At 39.6% G+C, this 24,635-nt stretch overlaps 1 protein-coding gene across 3 annotated transcripts in view; it reads right to left on the reverse strand.

Annotated features, from left to right (window-relative positions):
• Window positions 1-24,635, reverse strand: part of Hs2st1 (heparan sulfate 2-O-sulfotransferase 1) — a 140,820-nt gene that overhangs the window by 38,922 nt on the left and 77,263 nt on the right. Inside the window, exon 1 of one of the 3 annotated variants that reach the window (XM_038311924.2) lies at window positions 20,624-20,839. The exons of the other annotated variants lie outside the window; for them this stretch is intronic. The gene's annotated coding sequence lies outside the window, so the exon portion shown is untranslated. Of the gene's footprint in view, window positions 1-20,623; window positions 20,840-24,635 lie in introns of those variants that run through there. 3 annotated transcript variants of the gene reach the window in all.

A 24,635-nucleotide genomic window follows, 5' to 3' on the forward strand; every position in this document is an offset into this window, starting at 1 on the left:
AAAGAAGAAATTAGAGCTAATGGATCAAGCAGTGATTTAATTAATATAGTTTCTGTTTGATTATTTTGAGGCTAAGCAGCCGAGAACAAAACAAGCAGCCTCCTTACTACAAACTAGCACACCAATGTGGTGGACTAAGATCCACATAAAGCCTGAGAAAGCTTGGAAAGGAATCCTAGATACAAAAGAACAGAGGTAAGCATGGCTTATTCATAGCCAGCATTTTGTTGGTGGCACACTGCAGCTCCTTTAGGAGAGGTTTTCCTGATTCAGCGGAGGTAGGGGTTAAAAGCTGTAGTTTTGAAATGCTGGGTTTCTGGGCCTTGCTGCCGGCATGAACTCTGACTCTTTCTGGAGGTCCAGCTATGGATCACTTGAGTGGGGTTTGTGGGCTTGTATGCCTGCTTGGGAAAGTAGCTGAGACCATGCCCGCAGCTCAGTACCCCCAGCCTGGGCAGGTAGTGGGATCAGGACTGCTAGGAGTACACAGGCAGGAGAGCACGGCAGATTCCTGCCACCATACACAGAGATATTTCCAGGCTGTGCAATGTTCTCCATGCCATATCTAGTTATTACTCAGATAAAAAGGGTTTATGTGCTGCATGCTCATTCTCAGAGTTAAAGTGCTGAGTGTGGGTCCTACTTGGCGATCCCAGAGCTGGCAGTAATGGTACCTCTGCCATTTTGAAAGTGGAAAGAGGCGGAGCTAGCATACAGACCCGCTGTAACCAAGCTGCTTACCATTTTAAAAGCTCTTCAAGACAGAAAAGAATTTCAGATACACAATAGGACAGATTCAGACATGAAAAACCTCTGAATGGGTCACAGTGTTGGATAAATATATGTAGGCTTGGGAGAGAGAAGGAAAAGAGTAATAGAGAGTTATAAAAGAAAGTAATATGGTTTATAAAAAATTAGAAAAAAAGTCCAGAGTATAGACAGTCATAGATTAAAAGGAGTAAAGAAAAACAAGCCACATAAAGATGGAAAATTCACAGAGTATGGCTTATGTATATTACTGTGATTTCTTGACTTTCTTGACTTGAAGTTTTTGACTGTGAAGGAGGTAAGTACAGAGAGACATTTCACTGTATGAACTGCTAAGCTAAACCTACATATACACTTTAAAGGTATCCTAACTTCAGAATTTGGGTCTAAGGATATGTTGCTTTGAAAAAGAGGTTCTTCTTTTGTTTCCACAGAGGATGAGAACCTATGGAATCATTCCAGATTAATGTGGTTTGATGGACCAAGACCACCTGAAAGGTTGCCTTGAACACCCCTCAAAACAATTACTCTACCTAATAAACATCAGAAAGCAGTATAGAGAAGAAGTACACCCATTGTCTCAAATATTGTTTATACATGCGTGTTCACATTTAAAGGGTGATATTCTATAGAGATTTGCATTGGTATGAATCTTGGTTTATTCATACAAACTTAAGGCCAATTTTGTTATACTGTATATATGTATTTCTGGTCTTGATTAAGGTATTATATTTGTTCCGCTCATTTAAAAAGTAATGTATAATTAAGAAATAGAGGTTAATAAATAATCATCTATAATAATCAAGCTTCTAGTCATGGTAGATTTTCTAGATGGACAGATATGTATTTCAGATGGATAGGCGTTATTCAAACCTTTCAAAGACTACAGAATATGGCACTTAAAATGTTTTAAGAACTTAGGACTTTTCATGACACTGAGTCACATCTGCTCCTGGCAGCACCAATTACATCAAGAGGAAGATGGGCAATGAAGAAGCTCCTTATGGAGTTGGTTAGCCATATGGGCAAGAAACTGCTCTTGCCTGGACTACATAACTGAACATGCAGGAACCACAGAGAAATGACTGCTGAACTTGCCTAAAGGTGAGATGATTCTTCTGGGTTCCTGCTTCATGAAAAAGTCTGCCAGACATTCTGCAGGACACAGAAAAAAAGTAACTGACAAACTGTCAGTATAGGGGGACCTGTCTTTTAAATTTCCTGGAAAAGTTTGTTCGATACTATGGGCCTGTAGGCTGAAGATGGATGCCCCAATGGTACAGAAGAACTCTGGGTGACTGTCCAGGTAGCAAGATGTCCCTGTCAATTCTACAGTTTAGGAAGTTGTTTACAATACACTTTCTGATTACTCAGGTAATATTATATCCTTCTGGAGTATTTGATGGAGTTGAAGAATATGTAGTTATAGTTATTCTTAGTTATGAAAGATAAAGTAGATATAAATATTGCAACTGTAATTCTTGCTTGATAATTGTTTTATTATATGTAATTTTACTATGCTAAAGTTAAAACCTTCCTTTTTATTTAAACAGAAAAGGGGAGGTGATGTGGAATTCTACCTCTGTATGCTGTGAATACCATTGGTTAATAAAGGACTGCTTTGAGCCCATAGCAGAGCAGGGAAGAAAGAGCTAGGCGGGGAAAACTAAAGAGAATGCTGGGAGAAAAAGGGCGGAGTCAGAGCCAGACAGAACTTTACCCAGTAAGCCACTGCCACATGGCAATATACAGATTAATGGAAATGGGTTAAATTAAGGTGTAAGAGTTATCCAAGAAGAAACTGGAGCTAATGGGTCAAGTGACAAATGAATTAATTAATACAGTTTTTGTGTGATTATTTTGGGACTGAGTGGTCTCCTCATTAAATGGAACTGTTTAGAATACAACAAAATAAGCCCCGAGGAACGACCACAAGATTATTGATTACCGTAAGCAGTTTTTACTATGCTGTTCACTGGTAAACACCTATATTCAATATAAAGTGATAAATAAGCACCTGCAGCACACACAAGCTTGATTTATGTCTCATACTGGCTCTGAGTGTGTCTTGAAGGCACAGAAACTCTCACTACAACCCACTGCCCATGACTAATGTGAGGTTCAGGTAGTGAACCACTCCACTTGGGAGTGAAAATAAAGAGGTGAAAATGTAAAGGATGTGAGAAGCCCAAAATAAATAATGCTGGGAAGAAGACACTATAAAAAGTTGTTACGATGTGGTGAAAATACATAACACTGCGGATTCAATTAAATGTAACCTTTGTAATCTAGCTAAAATGTTAGCTTTGGTAGTAAAATGGCAAAATGATTCAGAGACTTCTGTCAATTTTTAGTGTACGTACAAATTGCCATTAAGTATATGTGCTTTGAGTGCTGAGATAAATACCACTGGAAGATTAAGGCTTTTTCAAAATCAAGAAGGAAATGCCAGGGCTGCCTACAAAAAAAGCTGCATTACTGTCCGCAGTGCAGCAGCTGCACCTGCTGCTCCACTCCTTGGTAAATAACAGGAATAAGGAGTAACCAGGACCCAACTGCAGCTGGGTTTGAGCTCATTATCTAGAACTTAATGCCACAGCTGTTCAGAACTGGAGCGAGCATGCTGCAAGCTCGACGTTTCGCTGGAGTTTGAAAGGCACCACATTCCAGGGCAGAGGTTCTCCATAGGAGCCTGCATCAGGGCCGCCTGAAATGAATGCTGCAGGAACTCATTCAGGACCTAAGAAATGGTCTCTCAAAGGCCCAGGTGAGGATGGGTTGGCACTCTAAGAATACCCAAGATCAAGGCCTCGAGGGAGTAATTATCAGCTTTAGGGCATCAAACGGTGCACTCTCACTTCTATTTCTCTGTAACTAGAAAGTGTTTGCATTAATATAGAGTCTGTGCTAAGGTTTGTTCATTTAAGCTAAATCTAAAAACAAGGCTACCCAACTAAGAGGTCAGGACATTGACTACCATTTTATACAAAGCTCTAATTTTGAAGCTATTTCATTTTATTTATTTTATATGTATGAGTGTATGCCTACAAGTTTATATGCACATATATATGCTGGTGCCTGCAGAGGCCAGAGGTTATCAGCTCTAGAACTGGAGTTACAGGGGGTGAGTTTGTGGGCTGTACCATGTGGGTGCTTAGAACTGAACTCAGGTTCTCTAGAAGAGCAGAAGGCAGTCTTAACTATTGAGCCATTTCTTTGATCCCCATTTTATTTTTAATGTAGGCCAGTTTCTTAAATTTGGGTGGGTGGCCTAAGATAACCTAGAATTAGTCTGAATATAACAAAGCAATCTTAATAAAAATTAAATTTTAGACATAAGATTATTTGATAAAAATTACTCTGAAGCAGCGTGGAAGATCAGCAGTTGGAATTTACCAGACTAGCTCTAATATAAAATATTCTTTAATAAAGGAAAGAAGGAGATCTTACAAAACCTGAGTTCCAGCGAGGAGCACAGGAAAAACAAAGAGGAATAAACAAGCGCACAACGATGGTTTATAGGCTATTTGGGGCTGGGGGAGGGGAGACACACCCCACAAACAAGGTGATTGGCTGAGCTTCCCCATCATTACTCAAACTTTTAAAATCTTATTTATAATTCTTAGATTTGACATTCATGCATTAAAAGTAAAAGGTACAGGCTACTCAGATGACTTGGTGGGTAAAGTTGCTTGCCACTTACACCCGAGGAACTGAGCTGGATCCCTGGGACCTAGACAAAGGTGAAGGCTGAGAGAACCAGAACCACCCTTTACAAGTTGTCTGCAGACCTCTACATCATGCGCACTCACAAACACACACACGTTTGTTTTGCTTTGTTTTGTTTTTCGAGATAGGGTTTCTTTGTATAACGGCTTAGTTGTTCTGGAACTCACTTCGTAGACCAGGCTGGCCTCAAACTCACTGAGATCTGCCCGCCTCTGCCTCCTGAGATCTGGGTTAAAGGTGTGTGCCATCACCGCCCAGCTTAAAAATTTTTTTGAGACAATGGTTTCCTCTATAGTTCACATTGGGCCCAGTTTCCCTATTGCTGAGATTCTGAAGAAGTATTTCTACAAGCGTATGCAATGAATGTTCTCCCTGGTCTTGTCCAGTTTACAACCTCTATAATATACAACCACCATTCTTAGTTACCCACCCAGGGATCAGTTCATGCATGTGAAGCAAAAGAAAATGACTACTTAGGTCTAACATAAATGTTAAGATAGCACACTACTCAGCTCACAAGGACTCTAGATCCTTTATAAAGTTACTGATCCTTTACTATTTGACTGTACATTAACTATTTTAAAGGGAAATTCTTAGCATGATGCCATGACAGTTTCTCACCAACAGAAATGAAAACCTTTAAACTTTGATATTATTTGAAAACATGACTCCGGTTTCTAAGAGACTCACTGTACTAGTCTGACACTAGAGTGATAGTTTTGAAAGTGTAGTTCCTTAAATAGTCACACGAGTTATCATATTTAGAAATCAAGAACTGCAGTCAATCTGAAATATTTAAATTTTAAAAATTTGTTTTAGCTTTATTTCTTTTAAATATAGAAATGTTCTGTCTGCATGTACATATATGTACTATGCTTGCTTATGGATGCTGTGAGGCACAATGCGGGTGATGGGAACCAAACCCGGGTCATCTGCAGGCATTTCCCAACAGATCCACTGGTTTCTGACATTTGTTTAACTCTGTGAAGCTGTTATCTTTGCCTGCCTAAAACACCCAAGGGTTTATTAAAGAGCTGAATGGCCAATAGTGAGGTAGGAGAAATGAAGGGGAAGCCTAGCCCAAAACCTTGTTTTGTAAGGCGTGTCCCCCTTGGTCTGAAGGCGTGCCCCCCTTAGTCTAAAGGCGTGTCCCTCTTAGGCGTGTCCCTCTTAGGCGTGTCCCCCTTAGGCTAATATTGACTTATAAAATCTTGCGGGCCTGCGGCCCGCTCTCTCTTTGTTTTCCTGCCCTCCTCGCTGGAACCTTGGATTTGTAAGTTCCCTTTCCTTTCCTTTATTAAAACTGACATATATATATATTAAAGCTTGTCTGGTGAATCATAACTGCCAATCAACCACGCACCTTCATTTGGCGTCCAACTAGGGCATTTGGGAGCCTTCAGCTCCAGTTCCCACACTGCGTGGCAGGGATTCGGCCTTGGGCTCTTGATTGCTTCAGAGCAGTTTCCCAGACTAGCCTGTCCGAGCCCCGCTTGTACGGAGCAAAGGACGTGTGTGTGTGTGTGTGCGCGCGCGGGTGACTCAGTCCGAGCTCGCTAACCCCTCAGGCAGCACCAGTCCCGGCTGAGTTCGGCCTGGGCCCTGACCTGCCGGAGACTAGCGGTTACTGCCGGAGTCCCAACATTCGAGCTCCGCTGGTACTGCAGACTCGGTTTGGCCGAGCGGTTATTGCCCTAGCGACCTACTGGCAGGGAACGGTCATTTCAGGTAAAATTTCTTTTGATTAAAAAAAAAAAAAAAAAAATGTCTGACCATATCACCGTTGAAAGCTTCTGTAATCTATTTAATTATACTATGGTAGAAATATTACAGGATACATATGATATTCCCATAACTTGGATGTTTATAGGGCTTGCAATTTTTCTCGTATTTGGTTTCTCCCTTACATGGTTTGAAAATAGAAAAATGATAAAGTCCTTACAGAATGAAACCAGGATTCTTAGGACAGAGGTTGAATGCTTAAGAAAGGGCACAACTGTTTTGAGTGACAACTTTAAGTCGGTCGAGGTATTTGCAAAAACAATTCAGACTGACACCAAGAAAGAGTTTGAAGGTCTCAAGGAAGGGAATAAGGCTTTGTCTGATATGACTCGGTCAAATGAGCAAAATTTAGAAAAACTACAGTCTGATATTAATGAGAGGTTCATTGCTGCGGAGGAGAGAACAGCTGATTTGGATCGTAAACTTCAGTCCCTGTCTGAAACATTATCAGAGAGAATTAAAACTGCTGAATGTGAAAATCGGATTTTGTCTAAAGGATATGACAGATTGGCTGACAGATTGTCAATACAAGAAGGCACAATTCATGCCATGAAAATTCTATCCAAGGATGAGATACTAACTCTACTGGACAAACTTCATGTTTTGGAATCCTCCATGAAGGCCTTGGAGCATAATTCTGGACAGGAGATCCAGGCCTTACAGAAGGCAATAGTAAGCAGATTAGAAAAGATTGAGGAAATTATAGAACAGGAGCAAACGGTACAAAGGCGAAATTTAACTCCGTCAATGAGTAAAACTCTCCGGGATAATTTCCGTAAAGTTCTACCTGCCTTTCCAATAGTAACGTCAGAAAAGGTGACTGGTTCCAAAAACCCTAAAGTCATCAAGGAATATACATGGGAACCCGTCCGTATGAATGATCTCAAAGAAATTAAACAAGCTATTATGAACTTTGGGCTACATTCGTCCTTTGTTAGAGAGATGCTCAAAACTTGGTCTATAAGCAATAAGGCAACGCCCCATGATTGGGTACAATTAGTATCAGCTGTTCTAGAGAGTGGGTCACAATTAAATTGGAAATGCATGTTCAGACAAGAGGCTAAACTTTTAGAACAGCAGGAAAGAGCAAAGGGAATTGAGATCTCCCTAGATCAAATTCTAGGTGAAGGACTTTTCTCCGATCCTCTGGAACAAGCGAATTATGATGAACACACCTTATCCATATGTACTACAGCAGCTTTAAAGGCTTGGGACAGGGTTCAAGACCCAGGACAGAGACTGGAATCATATATCAGAGTTAAACAGGGTCAGAGAGAACCCTTTAGTGATTTTTTACAAAGGCTAACTAAAGCTGTACAGATAGGGATATCTGACCCAGAAGCAAGACGTATAATAATTGAATCTTTGGCTTATGAGAATGCCAATGTGGAGTGTAAAAGGATCCTGGGGCCTTTAAAGATGAGATCAGCGCCCTTGGACGAATGGGTCTTACATACAATGAATGTTGAATCATTTGACTATGGCACTGAAGCATGGGTCGAAGAAGCAATTTCTAATGCAAAAAGGAGGCATCAAGTTACCAAATGTTTTAATTGTGGCAAGATGGGACATATTAAAAGGAATTGCAGACAACGGATTTTCAGAAATAATAATAATAATAATAACAACAACAATAATAATAATAATAACAATAATAATAATAATGCCTCTTCTAGAAATAACAGACGTAGGAGGACTCAGCCTTCAGGTATATGTAGGAGATGTGGAAAAGGCAGACACTGGACAAATGAGTGCAGGTCAACAAGAGATAGACAAGGCAACCTGTTGCCACTGGGAAACTCAATGGGGGGCCTCTCGCAGGCCCCCATGACGAATGTGGTCCAGTCATTTCCGGTTACTGCCGAGAACATGCCTCATCAAGAAAATTAGAAAGCCCCATGCCTGCTGTTAAAAGCAAAAATGGCCTGAAAGATGAGTTACGTGTATTTTGGCAGACTTTTATAAATGAACAAAGACCAAAGTTGAGAGTGTGTGTAAATGGCGTTTTTATTACTGGCCTACTGGACACAGGTGCGGATGTAAGTATCATTACTCCAGAATCTTGGCATCCGCATTGGCCTCTTCAGGATGTAAATGTTCAGTTCCTGGGAATTGGAACCCTATCTCAAGTAAGGCAGAGCACGAGATGGGTTGAATGCATAGGGCCAGAAGGACAAAGAGCAAAATTAAGGCCATATGTAGCCAATATTGCAGTGAATTTATGGGGCCGTGACCTGTTGCAGCAATGGAATACCCAAATTAACATTCCTGCTGCTTCTAGAGCCTATATCACCGAGGGAAATATTAAAGGATATTACAGAAGGCGGAAACCGGCTGTTCGGGCTGTACAAGAATGCAAAGCAATTGATGGCCCTTCAGAGATACGAACAGCACTGCCTCTAAAATGGTTGACTGAGAAACCAATATGGACAAAGCAATGGCCTTTAGCTGAGGAAAAGTTGCAGGCTTTAGAACAGCTGGTACAAGAGCAATTAGATGCTCGACATATAGAAGAATCTACCAGCCCTTGGAATTCTCCTGTATTTGTTGTTAAGAAAAAATCTGGTAAGTGGAGAATGGTGACAGATCTCAGGGCTATCAATAAGGTTATTCAACCTATGGGCTCTCTGCAATCTGGAATTCCTCTGCCATCTTTATTACCAAAAGGATGGCCTCTCATAGTAATTGATTTAAAGGATTGTTTCTTCACTATACCTTTACAAGAAAAAGACAGAGAAAAGTTTGCCTTCACAGTGCCTACTTATAATAACTCTCAACCTACAAGGAGATACCAGTGGACCGTCCTCCCACAGGGCATGTTGAACTCTCCCACCCTGTGCCAATATTTTGTAAATCAACCATTGCAAATAATACGCAAGCAATTTCCCAAGTCGATAATTTATCATTACATGGATGATATTCTGTTATCTGATTCAAACATGGCTACTTTAGAAAGACTGTTTGAAGAAGTAAAAATACTTTTACCTAAATGGGGATTGCAGATTGCTCCTGAAAAAATTCAGAGAGGAGATTCTGTTAATTATCTAGGTTATAAAATAGGTTTGCAAAAAATTAAGACACAAAAAGCACAAATTAGGAGAGATCGGTTACAGACTCTCAATGACTTTCAAAGGTTGTTAGGAGACATTTCCAGCTTACGACCAGCTGTTGGCATAACACCTGATATGATAATTCATTTAAATAAAACCTTGGATGGTGAAAAAGACTTAAACAGTCCCAGAGAATTAACAGCTGAAGCAGAAAAGGAGCTGAAAATGATTGAAGAGAAATTACAAGAGACACATGTGGACAGGGTGAATCCAGAGCTCAGTTGTATTCTCGTCATATTGCCTTCCAAAATTTCTCCTACAGGAATTTTAATGCAGAGAGATGATATTATCTTAGAATGGATCTTTTTACCCCATAAACCAAGTAAGAAAATAAAAACTTATGTGGAAAAAGTCTCTGAATTAATTATAAAAGGCAAATTGAGACTTCGTCAACTAGCAGGCATAGACCCAGCAGAAATTATAGTGCCTTTCACTGCTGATGAACTAAAAAAGTTGTGGGAAGATAACGAACCATGGCAAAGAGCTTGCGCTAATTTTTTGGGAGAAATCAGTAACAACTATCCGAAAAGCAAGAGGCTTAACTTTATAAAGAGAACTTCTTGGATTCTCCCTCGAATCATCCGTGATGCTCCAATAACTGGAGCACGTACATTTTATACTGATGCTAATAAATCAGGGAAAGCAGGTTACAAATCAGAAGATTTGAGTAAGGTGGAACAAAGCCCTTATGATTCTGTCCAGAAGGCAGAATTATATGCCATTCTTATGGTGGTAAGGGATTTTAAAGAACCGCTTAATATAGTTACTGATTCACAATATGCAGAAAGAGTAATCTTACATATTGAAACTGCTGAATTTATACCTGATGATACAGAACTAACCTCATTGTTTATCCAGGTACAAGACATGATCAGGAACAGGCTTTGCCCTATGTATATAACACACATCCGATCTCATACGGGTCTGCCAGGTCCTCTAGCAAAAGGTAATGCAGAAATTGATCAATTGTTGATTGGTAATGTGCTGCAGGCCTCTGAATTTCATAAAAAACATCATGTCAATAGCAAAGGCTTGAAGAAAGAATTTTCTATTACATGGCAACAAGCTAAGGAAATTGTAAAGAAATGCCCTACTTGCTCTTTTTATAACCAAACACCACTGCCTGCAGGGGCTAATCCAAAGGGCACTCAAAGGAATGAAATCTGGCAGATGGATGTGTTTCACTTTGCAGAATTTGGCAAATTAAAATATGTACACCACACCATTGACACTTATTCAGGTTTTCAATGGGCAACTGCTTTAAGCTCAGAAAAAGCTGATTCAGTAATCACTCATTTATTAGAAGTTATGGCCATCATGGGTATACCTACACAAATAAAGACAGATAATGGTCCAGCTTATGTCTCTAGGAAAATGAAACAGTTTTTTGCTTATTACAATATTAAGCATGTTACAGGTATACCATACAATCCTACAGGTCAAGCAGTCATAGAAAGATCAAATAGAACTATAAAGGATATGTTAAACAAACAGAAAGGGGTGGAAAATACCCCTAGAAATAGGTTACATAGTGCTTTATTAACCTTGAATTTTCTCAACGCTAATGAGAAGGGGACAACGGCTGCAGAAAGACATTGGATAATGGAAAAGTCTGCTGAATTAAATCAACCAGTTTATTTCAAGGATGTGCTGACCTCGCAGTGGAAGCCAGGAGATGTGCTGCGTTGGGGAAGGGGTTTTGCTCTTGTCTCCACAGGAGAGGAAAAATTGTGGATACCGTCAAAATTAATAAAGGTTCGGTTTGAAGAGAAGAAGCCCCTTGGAGAAGAAAAATAATTCATTCACAAGGATGATGATCATATTGATGGTAAGAAAAGCATATAGGTTGGGGGCAGGGTTCTTTTTTTATCTCCACAGGAAACCACTCATCTTCAAAGAACTTAAGGGACCCTGGATATTTAAATACTGATGCATGGACACTAGTTACAACCTAATATGGATCAACACAGAACCCGAATATGTTTAGTAAGTATAAAACATTTTTTTTACATATATACTGTGCCTTTATTTATATGTATATAGAGCTGGTTTTGGAGTTGGACTATGGCTCAGTCCTTCTTCAATTCCAAGCCTGTTTATAAGAGATATCTCAGAGTTTCTGTCTCAGGTCAGGAGCCATGAAATGGGACAAAATAATAATAATAATAATAATAATAATAATAATAATAATGATGATGATGATGATGATGATGATGATGATGATGATACTTGATAAACTTTCTTTGCCTTTCCTCATATCTGTCTGTCTTTATTATACCTTCCATCGAATATATATGTCTGTATATGTCTTTGTAGATAATGTTTACCTTTCCTGTAACAAACAACAAATTTTCCTTCAGTAATCTTTGAAGTTTCCAGGATGAAGATGGGGCCCCACAACATCAATTTCACCTGGTTACTATGACGTCATGTTTTTTAATAGCGCTAAAATTAGACCTTTTTTTGGTTTTTTTTTTTTTTTTTTGGTACCAACTACACAAGACAGTTTCAAATGGTGTACAATTTTGACAACACTCTGGCCGGACCTCCTCAAAACACTCAGAGGCTAGTTACAATTTCCTCGACAAAATGTTATTCTGGGAATTTTACCATCATTTGCTTTCATGGAACCCCCTGAGAAGAACGTCGCCCCCATGTCAGCTAGAAGCAATCTTAGAGGACGACGCCCCCTCTCCCAACAGAGTTTGCCCTCTGGTTTAGGGACATCATTTGGTAGATGGTATAGGGTTGAGGGGATGGGGGAGGTATTATATGGACTCAGGGGTGTTTAAAAAAAAAAGGGGGGGGGATTACCTGGTTTGATGGGATGATTGGTATTTGTGAATTATTGTTATTAGAAAATTGCATTGGTGTTGATTCTTGTATATTGAACATTGTATATGAATATGCTTCTACCTCTATTGTATGAGAGTATGCTTCTACCTCTGTTTAAAACAATTGTTATATTGAGATATTTATCATATTGCAATGTACATTTCTACCTCTGATATTATTTGTATAATGACATTGTTTACGTTTGGGGATATTGTCCTCATTTATTGCACAGTTGTTTTTCAGGTTTTTTAGATACATAGAAATTATATTTAGTATAGATAGTATAATCTTCGACCTCTTTGAAGAGCTGTAGAACATGGCCTTTAATCTAACCTAGAGTTTGGTACTTATGAGACACAATCACTCCTGGCAACACCACTCTACTCCCGAGAGAATGTTGAGCACCAAAGACACTCCACTGGGAGCTTGTCTTCTTCTTGGCAGAAGTGGCCTTTAGGCAAAGAAAAAGCCCATACCTCGACCACTGACAGAGTTTCAGAGTATCCGTAAATGGATAAAAACAGGATTGTCTTATCTTGCCAAGACAGGGTTGGACAGTTCTACAAAAAGTTCCTTGCCTTTGAAAAATGTTATGTCAGTTGTGTTAGGCCTTAGCCAAAGTTGGTTGCCTCAACATTGCAAAACGAAACTTTGGGTGACTGCCCAGGTAGTTAGTTGTCTCTGTCATTTGTTGCACATTTTGGAAGTTTCTTGTTTGTACTTCCTGGTTGCTTAAGTAATATTACTTCCCTTCTCAGATCTTTGATGGGGTTGAAGATTAGATAATTGTAGTTACCCTCTATATTATTTAGACTCCTTGAAATAGAATGCTTAGTAAAACTTTTGTTATATGTTTCTTCTTAATATTGTTTGTAATTTTATATTTATTATTTGTTCCTATTGAATATAGTTGTATTTGGTTTGGTTCTGTCTTATTTAGACAAAAGGGGGAGATGAAGGGGAAGCCTAGCCCAAAACCTTGTTTTGTAAGGCGTGTCCCCCTTGGTCTGAAGGCGTGCCCCCCTTAGTCTAAAGGCGTGTCCCTCTTAGGCGTGTCCCTCTTAGGCGTGTCCCCCTTAGGCTAATATTGACTTATAAAATCTTGCGGGCCTGCGGCCCGCTCTCTCTTTGTTTTCCTGCCCTCCTCGCTGGAACCTTGGATTTGTAAGTTCCCTTTCCTTTCCTTTATTAAAACTGACATATATATATATTAAAGCTTGTCTGGTGAATCATAACTGCCAATCAACCACGCACCTTCAGAGAAAGGCTAAGTGGGGTCGCAGGTGGAGAGTATAAACAGAAGGAGAAATCTGAAGGAGGAGCAAGGAGAGGAGGACGTCAGGGGCCAGCCACCTATCCACCCAGTTAAACAGCCAGACATGGAGTAAGAAGGAAAGAAAAGGTATATAGAAATAAAGATAAAAGCCCCAAGGCCAAAGATAATTGGGATAATTTAAATTAAGAAAAGGCAAGAAACAAGCCAGGCTAAGGCTTGGCATTCATAACTAAGAATAAGCCTCCATGTGTAGATGGAATGGCGGAGGGCCGCTTCCCACCACCCGGCTAGCTTTACCCAAAATAATTACACGGAAACTGTATTCTTTTAAACACGGCCTGGCCCATTAGTTTCAGCCTCTTATTGGCTAACTCTCACATCTTGCTTTAACCCATATTTAGTAATCTGTGTAGCACTACGAGGTGATGGATTACCAGGAGAGATCTTAACCTGCGTCTGTCTCGGAGAGGAGAGGCATGGCGACTGCCTGAAGCATCTGCCTGACTCTGCTTTCTTTCTCCCACAACTCTGTTCTGTCTACTCCGCCTACCTAATTTTCTGTCCTATTAAAGGGCCAAGGCAGTTTCTTTATTAATGAATAAAAGTAACTTATAGACAGATGACCCTCATCATCCATCATCCGTGTACAAGTTTTTTGGAGTTGGGTGGAGGGCCCCCCCAAAAGTCCAAAGGAATAAAACATCACACAACAAGCATTCAACAGGATTCTTGAACTTCATCTGCTGTTTTGATTCCCTTGAAAAGCAGTTACGAACAAAATGGCATGAGCCCTGAGATTTGCCGCAAACGAGTACAGGTACAAGTGAAACATGACCTAGCTTGAGCTGATGGCTGCCACGCTTGTGAGAAATATGCAGAGATCCATTTTATAATTCTATTTATGTCCTGAACATATCTGTAATGGTTCTTAAAGATGTAATGAACTCAGTTCCTAGTATTTATTAGAACATTAAAAATGGCATTTATCATTATTAGTTTTCATTCTAGAGGCCCATCATGATTATAAAACAGGATTATAACAAACAAAATAGATTAGAAAGACTGGGAATGAGTCAGATGAAAGGAAGAAAACTATTTTTTACAAAGGACAGTAATCACAGATGGCCAAACAGAACCAGCTGTTCATCCAGAATACCCATGAGCACTGACTTTAATTATACGGGCTTTTCACATGTATATTTCATGTTTTTGGTTCTCTTGTCTTATTGGGCCCACCTTCACATACCAATAACAGGTTTGTCAAAAGCAGTTAAAAGAGAGCATTATGCAATCTTGTCACTAGGACATAGACACAAAAGAATTTCAAGTTTGAGGCAACCCTGGAGTATCCTGTCCAGCAAGTCTGAGGTCAGCCTAGACTACACAGACACAGCAAGACTGTTGTACAATAACAAAACCAGACAGCAATGAGGAGGATGAAAACAATATAAATTACTAAAAATAAAAACTTAAAGTAGGTGAACAGTAAGGAGAACCATGCCTTCCAAATCACAGACTTAGCTTAATCTTTATAAATCCACTCTGCTCTAACTTCAACAGACTAAGGCCCACACTTGTAATTTTGCTCTCATGATAAACTTAAGGCAGCAAAAAATGAAGTTCTATTTTAAACTTGATTTGTTACATTTTGAAAATCTGACTTCCAAAGCAATGGGAATGTCTGTTTTCTCTAACACAAAAGCTGTGTTGGTAATTTAAAAAATCATAGTATGAGAGCTAAAGAATCAACATACATTTTAATTGTTTTTATGTAAGGAAAAATTATCTTTAAAAATACAAGTTGGCTAGAGACATGGTTCAGTGGTTAAGAGTACTGGCTGCTCTTCCAAAGGACCCAGGTTGAATTCTGCACTCACGTGGCAGCTCCCAAGTGTCTGTAACTCCAGTTCCACAGGACCAGACACCCTTTTCTGCCATAGGTACAAGGCAGGCATGTAGTACACAGACAAAACATTTATACACAGAAATAAATCTAAATTAAAAAATAAAAAATTAAAAATATAAGTATCTGTATTTGCCACTTATTTTAATCAACCAATTATATGACAGAGACCCTAAATTCAATCACCTGCACAAACAAATGTACAACTGTTCTTTTTTAATCTCCCAAAGGAATGCTGCTAAGCTTGTGTCCACTAGCCCATCCCACCATTCCCATGCACTGCCTCACAGCATGACAGTCTACCTTCTAGTCATCATGTGAACCTGGACACCACATACTAAGCAGGGCATCACTCTCTTCTGTTTTAAATTACATCTTTATTTATTTTGTATGCATACACATCCTGAGACACACATATAGAGAGAGGTTGGGGACAACTTTGAGGACCTGTTTATCTCCTCCACATAGGTCCAGAGCCACCTGAGTTATTAAGCTTGGTGCTGGTGGCAGGTGCCTTCCCCCGACCACCTCCCCACAAAGACAGAAGCATCTATGCAGACACGAGCGTGAGATGCTTGTGCTGGCACCAGAGGAAAGTACATGCTTCTGTGCAGACCAAAGAAATTAGATGTGACCAGAGTTCTTTTTGATAATGGGAACTGCTTTTATTTGACACACATAAACTTTCTCTCCCAAGAAAATCTGCCAAAAATTACAATGTCATATGCCAAAATAGGATCGCCAATCCTACTGCTACAGAAAGTGCAGACAGCAATGCTATGCCAGTACAAAGTTAAGGGTATTCACGTTGACTTTAACAACTCTCTGACCAACCCACTTCCATTACTGATTCCCACACAGGCAGCAAACTGATGGATTTCTATTAAAGTCAGGCAAGTTTTTACTGTTGACAGCACAAACACTCTGAAGAACAGATGCTGCCATCAAGTTGAATGTTCAGCTATTCTACTTTGAAATTAAGTGAAGCACTTGTTTAAAAATGTTTTCTCATTAGAACATACAATGATCATTTTAAATTCTATCTGCTATAATAGGATATTTCTATGACATTGCAATCTGGACTATGCCATAAACACCATTGTACTCGAACAGATGGAAATCATAAAGTGATATTTAGCTACAGATTTTGTCACACAGTTTTGCAAACTGAAGAAGAGAGAAAAAAATCACCATTTGCAACCAACTAGAAACACAATAGCATCTAGTAAGCTAAAGCGATTGCAATGTGATACAGAATACAAATGTCTTCATTTTAATGCACTGCGCCGTTCAGCAGGAAGAGAAAATATTAAAATGCAGCTTCAAAGGTTAGCCATGACGTGACAGAGCAGGGCCGAGAGAACAGGTAATGTGCAAGGCATCTTCAACAGGCACAGTTGTTACTGCATGGGCGGCAGCCAGGGCCTCATCCACGTCAGGCACTCAGATAATGCACGGACACTTGCAACATGTTCTATAAAATACCAGCAGAGGTGTTTTTAACAGTTAAGATCACATTATTCATGTACAGAAATAAAATCACAGGCTCATATTCAGCAAGCTAACTTTATTCTGTTATATGCCCTGACTCATGTGCTCAAGAATACCAAACATTTGTAGTGTGGATTCTGGTACCAGCATCCATGGCCTCACACATGCTAAGCACATACTCCATCACCCCCTACCTGTTAGGAGAAAAAAACCAATTGGTAATTTACATGCTTAACTCCAGATATTTTGTGAACCCACAATATATCAATTTAAACACTAATAAATAATTATAAGATGGACAGATCATTGGAGTAATGAAAAGACTAGCTACTAAAGAGAACAATAAAGAACAATAAAGAAACATTGGGGAACATGCAGACACACACCCTAGGTCCACAACAGCCAGCAAGAAAGAGGTCCTATGCGGCTCAGGTCCAGACTCTGTGGAGAAGGTCGCAGCTACATAGAGTGCATATGTTTACTCCACAGTCCCTCACTGAGATCTGGACGTTCCAGGAAAGGTGTAACATCCTATTCTGCAGGGAGCTCTGTCAGCTCGGGCGGTAAACATCCCCTTACTATGTTCTTTCTTCTAAGTAACACCAATGAAGCTCATCAAGCTGGACTTCGGTGGGATCCTCTAGTCTGTTAGTGCTTCCCTATCTAGGTGTGAATACAAGTGTACATCCATGTATGTATACTCATACCTCCCTAGGAATCGTATCGTATAACATACGATTTTCTGTATGACACCAGAGTTTCTGACAGATCCATTGCTCATTTCCTTCTGATGTCCTTCTAGAAAGCATCCATGAGAAACAAAGCACAGAAATAATAAAGGCGTATAATATAGATGTTCCAAACAGTCATTTCACAAAACAAACTTAACAGTGGCAGAAAAGTCTGCACTTAGATTCCAATGAAAACTAAAAGGTGAAATACTGATAGGAAAATAACCCAAAATTCAGGAGGCAAATTCTACCACTTAGAAACATTGTTGGTGGCTTCTAACCTCAGAGCAATGCAAGACAATACTGTGGTGGGAGGCATTAATTAGTTATGACTGAATGACTGCACACACTCAAGAAATACTCAGGCAATCATGTTATTATGCAGATTTAAAAGTGACTGAGTCAGATTCAGGTTAACCCCCACCAGCCACTAAGACAAATTCCTTCTAGGTATGCTTTCCTTTCGAGAAACACACATACAGAAGGAACTTAGAGCATCAATTTCTCAAAGCACACATCTTAGACCAAAATCTGTCATCTTGACAAACTACCTTGGTTTTGGACAACAGTCCTACTAGAAAGAGAGAATTCTTGTCTACATGGAGAGGGTGCTCAGTGTGCTATTAAGATTTAAACCATGCTGATCCTGTTAGATAAGACAGATGGCTGTCTCATGAGGGAGGAATATGCAATGCCTTAATTCTTTTATTGATGAGCAAATTGAAGGATGAAAAGGAGAGGTAATATGTTTATACAATCAAGCCTTCAAGTAGTATTAAGAACACCGGGGCCAAATTTTTGACAACAATGACTGAACAAAAAGATAATGAAATCTGCTTTCCTATGAAGGAAACTCGGGATCTCCAGTGTGTGTTCAGAATAATACTGTTTATTAACAGGACTGTTTTTCTGTAACAAAAGTGAGGAAACAAGAACAAGTTTTAAGCGTGGTGGTTTGAATGAGAAATGTCCCCCAAGGGTTTATCCATTGAACAACAGGCCCCAGCTGGTGGCACTGTGTGAGGAGGTTATAGAATCTTTAAAAGGGAAAGCTGGAGGAAGTATGTCACTGGGGGAGGGCTTGGAGGTTCAGAGCCTGACCTTGGCTTCCTGTTTGCTCTCCCCACTTTCTGTGTATCCTGTCAATGGATAAAAATGTAATCAGCTAGCTTCTTGTTACCATGTTGTGCCTTACCATGCCTTTCCCAACATGATGGACTTTTGTCCTCTGGAATCGTAAGCTAAAATAAACTCTTCCTTAAGTTGCTTTTGGTCTTGATATTTTAATACAGCAAGAGAAAAGTAACTAACAGAAGAAATGTCACTATTTTTACATCTTAAACATGGCTTTGGACATAGTAACTGATATTTTAGTTTTACTTGGCTACCGCCAGGACTAACCTAAACTTTTTCTCCAAAACCTGAACATCCTTAAAAGGTGGGCATTATTTTCATCCTTACTTGATGCGAGATGTTCTTCTGTATATGTTGCTTTTATTGTTTTTTTTTATGAATAAAGCTACTTTGGCCTATAGCAGGGCATAATATAACCAGGCTAGAAGTGATATATAGAGAGAGTAGGTGGATCAGGGAGATGTCATGTAGCTGTCAAAGGAGAAAGACACCAGAACAGAACCTTACCTGGTAAGCCACAGTCTCATGGCAATACATAGATTAATAGAAATGGGTTAATTTAAGATGTAAGGGTTAGTTAACACGAAGTCTGAGCTAATAGGCCAAACAGTGTTGTAATTAATATAGTTTCTGTGTGATTATTTGGGTCTGAGCAGCAGGGAAATGAAAGAGCAGTCTCTGTTTACACTCACTTCATCAATAAAGAAGTGTACCAAGGACTTTGTTCAATATGACACAGCTGGCAGCGGCAAAGCAGAGAAATAAGATGTGTTCTTTGCCATTATCCTGCATCATGGTTTTCAATGGCAGTTTTCTAGGAAAAGTGATAGATTTATATAATGAAACTTAACAGAAAACAGATTTTAAATTATACATGACTAGCAAACATTTCGATACATTTCTGTACAACCTGGGACTCTTCCCGCATGTGGTCTCAGCTGTCTGGGACGCACTAACGTGGGAGATGTGCACAGCTAGGTGTTTTGTAGGGGCACGACAGAGCCAGGCATGGCAGCATATAGTAAAAGAAAAGCTTTTGCTGCTAGCGACATATAATTCAATTAATCTGGGTTCAAATACTAATTCAGAGTTTATTTCGTTCTCTGCTTTCTTTTATTTTGAAGGCTAACAAAATGAAAATAAGGGCCAGCAGCTGAAATGTGATATTCTGTAAAACTTCTACCTTGGGTGTCTTAGGATCTCTGCTGTCACTGCTCTCCCACTGCCTCTGTTCCGCTGTCTCTAAGAATCCCGTAGCTCTACCCTGCAGTGTCTGTGCCGTGCCTTGCAAACCTCTCCTAATTCCCGCTTTCATTTTCTTAGCGGTTCTTGGCTCACTCCTAGTCTATTTTTTGCATATATAAGGTTGCTGCCACAGTGACACTTTTTTTTTCATCCGTGATTTGAATTTTGCAACCGGTCCACTGAGAAGCAGTAAATGTTAGTCATTCCCCATAGGAGGACTAAGATTATTCCTTTAAACACATATGGAGAGAAACAGCTGTGTTTTTTTCTTTATCCTATTTAAAAATAAACCAAATCATATCCCCCACCACACCCCCACCAATGCCACAAGACAAACTCTAAACTTCTTAGCTTAACAGATGACTCTCTGTTGTTTGAGACAGGGTTTCTCTGTGTAGCCCTCGTCCTTCCCATAACAGAAACACAAGTTTGAACATCAACATTTGCAGCAAAATAACTTTTTTAGAATTCCCAAGTCAAAATAAGATGCTAGAGTATCCCAGGTGAGCAAAAAGCCAAGGACTGCTGTGATGAAATAATTCACTTTACACCACTATTAGAACACAGTATGGATATTATTTGAAAAAAAAATGGCACATATAATTCCCATGTGACTTACCAATACCATATCTGGGCACTCAAAGCAAAGGAACCAGAGTCTCAAAGGTATCTGTACTTTCAGGTCCACTGCAGTATCACTCACAGCAGCCAAGACATGGAACCTCTCAAATGCCACCAACCAGCAAATGGGTAAAAAAATGTGCTATACCCATACGGTGTCCTACTAAGATGTTTGTCGTTTGAGATGACATAGATGGATTTGGAGGACATTACACTAAATAAGACACAGAGAGAAAGACACGTGCAGCAGAATGTCAATTACATGTAGAATTTAATTTAGTCATCTCAGCACTTAGACACAGGGTATAGAATTGTGGGTGGCAGGAGCAGGTTGATTAAGGAAAGGGGGAGTTGACAGAATCAAGGAGGACAGGGTTTCCGTCATGCAGGGTGGGACATTTCTAGATCTCATGTTTAGAGTGACAAACACACAAAGTTAGCTTTGATCGTGTATTGGGGAAACACCTATATGTTAAGCTGGGAAAAGGCAAAGAGCCCATGAGAGCTATCAGTACAGGGCACTAGGACTTACATTCTTGGATGAGATGGTGCGTACAGATGTGCAATATAAACTATAAAGCCAAAAGTTACTTATCAAGAGTTACAATTAGGCCTGCCAAACTGGTGCAACAGGAAAAGGCATGTGCTGTGCAGGCCCGGTGACCTGGGTTTGACCCCACAACCTGAAGTGGAAGGAGAGAACTGAGTGCCAAAAAGTCGTCCTCTGAACTCCATGTGCATGCCATGTGCATACACACACACACACACACACACACACGATAATAAGTTTTCAAAAGGATTATAATTCTATGATAGACTTTGATAATACTGATGCACCATTAATTTCTAATGTAAACCTTAAACTCTATTATTTTGACTCCAATAATCTCAACCATCCTGGTATCACACATCAGATTTTCATACAGCTTCTGTTTTGTGGACAGTAAGGTGAAGCTTACCTGTCCAGCATTATGTTCTAGTTGAACTAAAATTTTATTTATCTAATATTTAATTACTTTTATATAGGCTATGGATACATATTCTAAACCAAACTTCCCACAAAATAGTTAAATTATTGAACACAGAAGAAGAGGCTCAACAAGCAAAGTTTATCATGGTGTCATTCTTTAGACCATCTCGTATCGTTTTGTAATTTCAGAACTAGAACTGAAAATCTCTAAAATCATTGGACTCTAAATATTTAGGATTGACATATAATTCTAGGTAGCACAGTTAAAAATAAACTTTTCAATACTTAATAATGCAAACTGCCATTTAAACATTTCTGGACACCGTTTTTGTCATCTGCCATGACTGTTTAGTAAAGCACACATTCTGTTTCTTCCCTTCACCTTTGTCGCACTGGAGCACAGATTTGTGATCTAGACTCCTTCCCTACAAGTTCTTCTTTGTATACTAAAGTCACATCAACTACAGTAAACTGTTGTGGGATAATCTTTTTGTACACTGTGAAGATTTTGTCACTCAGATTGGTTTAAGAAAAAGCTGAACGGCCAATAGGTAGGCAGGATTTGGGGGACAGAGAGGACGAAGAAGAGCTGGGAAGAAGGACGACAGAGATGCAGAGAGTTGCCAGCCAGACACATAGGAAGTAGCATGGATATTACAAAGGAAAGGTAACCAAGCCATGTAAAAGAAAATAAATGAAAAGAAATTGGTTAAGTTATAAGAGCTAGTTAGCAACAAGCCTCAACCATCGGCCAAGCTTTCATAATTAATAATAAGTCTCCATGTCATGATTTGGGAGTTGGCAAGAAGGAGAAAAAAATCCACCTACGGTAAGCTGAAAATTAATTTTCACAGATATTTTGTAAACTGGATGCTGTTCTGCAGTGATGCAAAACAAGTGGAAATGGAGGGCTGCAGAGCAGGAAGAAAACTGAAGGCATCATGCAAACAGTGCCCCTGGAATGGAACCCGGCAAAATGTGTCTGCATCATTTTAACTGAAACAACGAAAAAAATCCCCAACAATCGCATACTTTAAAATGTGGTTTATCAAGGCTACCTCTGATGCGCCTGACTTGGTTGTCTATGTACTCCAATTATTTTGAGACCTTTCCCCCCTCTAAGCTGAGAAACTGCCTGAAAGGCGAGACACATGAGCAGGATTTTGTCTCACGGAAAGATGGGCAAGCAACGAGCGAGGGACCCTGCCCCATTTCTGTTGAGTTCTCTCTCTTGTTGCAATGACTCCTGGCGACTGCCCATTCAATGAGCAGACTCCTCACTATTTGTGATGTTCTGGTTCACAGACTGTTCCTGCCTGGGAAGAACTGTGTCTCCTGAGCGTGTCAGATAGTAAATACCTCCATAAGTGTGACCATGAAGGTTTGTGGTGGTCTTATACATTATTAATCTAGGTTCCACTTCAGATATAAGCTTTTAGAATTTGATGACATTATTTATAGCCCTACACCTCTACATGAGCTGCTCAAAGTACCTCAATAAGAGCTTGGCAGCTTAGGTCTGAGACAATAATTCCACATACAAGTTTCTAGTACATTTGTCTCCCCAGTGTAAAAGGGAAAAGTACTTCTCTTGTCTACACAGATGAAGGTATTTACTATCTGACACGCTCAGGAGACACAGTTCTTCCCAGGCAGGAACAGTCTGTGAACCAGAACATCACAAATAGTGAGGAGTCTGCTCATTGAATGGGCAGTTCTCTATAAGGCACTTTGGAAAGAGTCTACCTTCCAAAAACCACAAATTTCTTTAAACCAAACAAATGCAGACCACACAAATTTAAAAAAATCTGCAAATAAAAATAAACTTGAGATATACAAACTAGATAAGAGAACATGAGTCCCCCCCCCCCCAAAAAAAGAAAAAAACACTGAGAACTCTTCTAGTGCTGGAGCTAAAACCCACAATCCACAAGCAAAGCAGACCCCTAACACACTGAGATATAGTGTAAGTGCACTTCTACAAAGATGTATCTATAGTTATCCCAATAATTTCCAAGGAATAGTGGTTTTGGATTCTAAGCTGCTAAATCTGTGTGGCAGATCTGTGCACCCACTGGAATTAGAGAATCATCTTTTAACAAATATAAGAACAAATGCCTCATTAACATTACATAAGTACTCCCATGCCTATAAGGAAGAGGGAGGGGATAAGGTCACTATATGCAAACTCAGCTCGCGCTCAACATTCCTACAACAGTCTGTACTGACCACAGAACGCATCTTTTGAAGAGCAATACAAAACAAAACACTCAGAAAAAAACCAAGATGTATACTGTATATTACTTCATCAAAATGAAAACATTTAGGTCTGCTTTTATTTTTATGTTTTTACTGCATGTAAAGTAAACAAGACATCTTACTTCATAAGCACTGAAGCTCAGCGTGGTGGCCCATGCCTGTAACTGCAGCACTTGAGAAGCGAAGGGCAGAGGATTGGTGCAGTTCAGGGCCAGGCTAGTTTACAAGTGAGAAAAGTCTAGGGCAGGGGAGGTAGAGCAATGCTTCAAAGAATTTCAAATTCACAGCCAAATGAACACAGAGTATGCTAGCTAGTTTTCTGCCAGTTTGATACAAACTAGAGTCACTGTGAAAGAGAACACTCCTGGTTTACGTTCCTGCCCCAACTTCCCTCAGTGATGGACTGTCACCAAAACTCCTAACCTTTTCCTCCCTGTTTTCGGTCATGGTGTTTTATCATAGCAATAGAAACCCCCAGACACAGAGGACCTAGTTTTAGTCTGCTTACGACATATTGATCATGAAATATAAACAATGTGTCATTCAAAATTTCCATTTTGGTTCCTTAATCATATAATGTCACTCTATAAAAAACAAGAAATACATTTTCTATATTTCTGCCAGCCTACTTTTGCATCAATTACAAAAGGATACTGATGTAAGATTCCCCTCTGTATGTTGTGAATACCATTGGTTAATAAAGAAACTGTCTTAGGCCTGCATAGGGAATAGAGGTAGGCAGGGCAACTAAACTGAATGCTGGGAGAAAAAAGGAGGAGTT

This window comes from Arvicola amphibius, chromosome 14 (genome assembly GCF_903992535.2).
Source record: "Arvicola amphibius chromosome 14, mArvAmp1.2, whole genome shotgun sequence".
NCBI lineage: Eukaryota > Metazoa > Chordata > Mammalia > Rodentia > Cricetidae > Arvicola > Arvicola amphibius.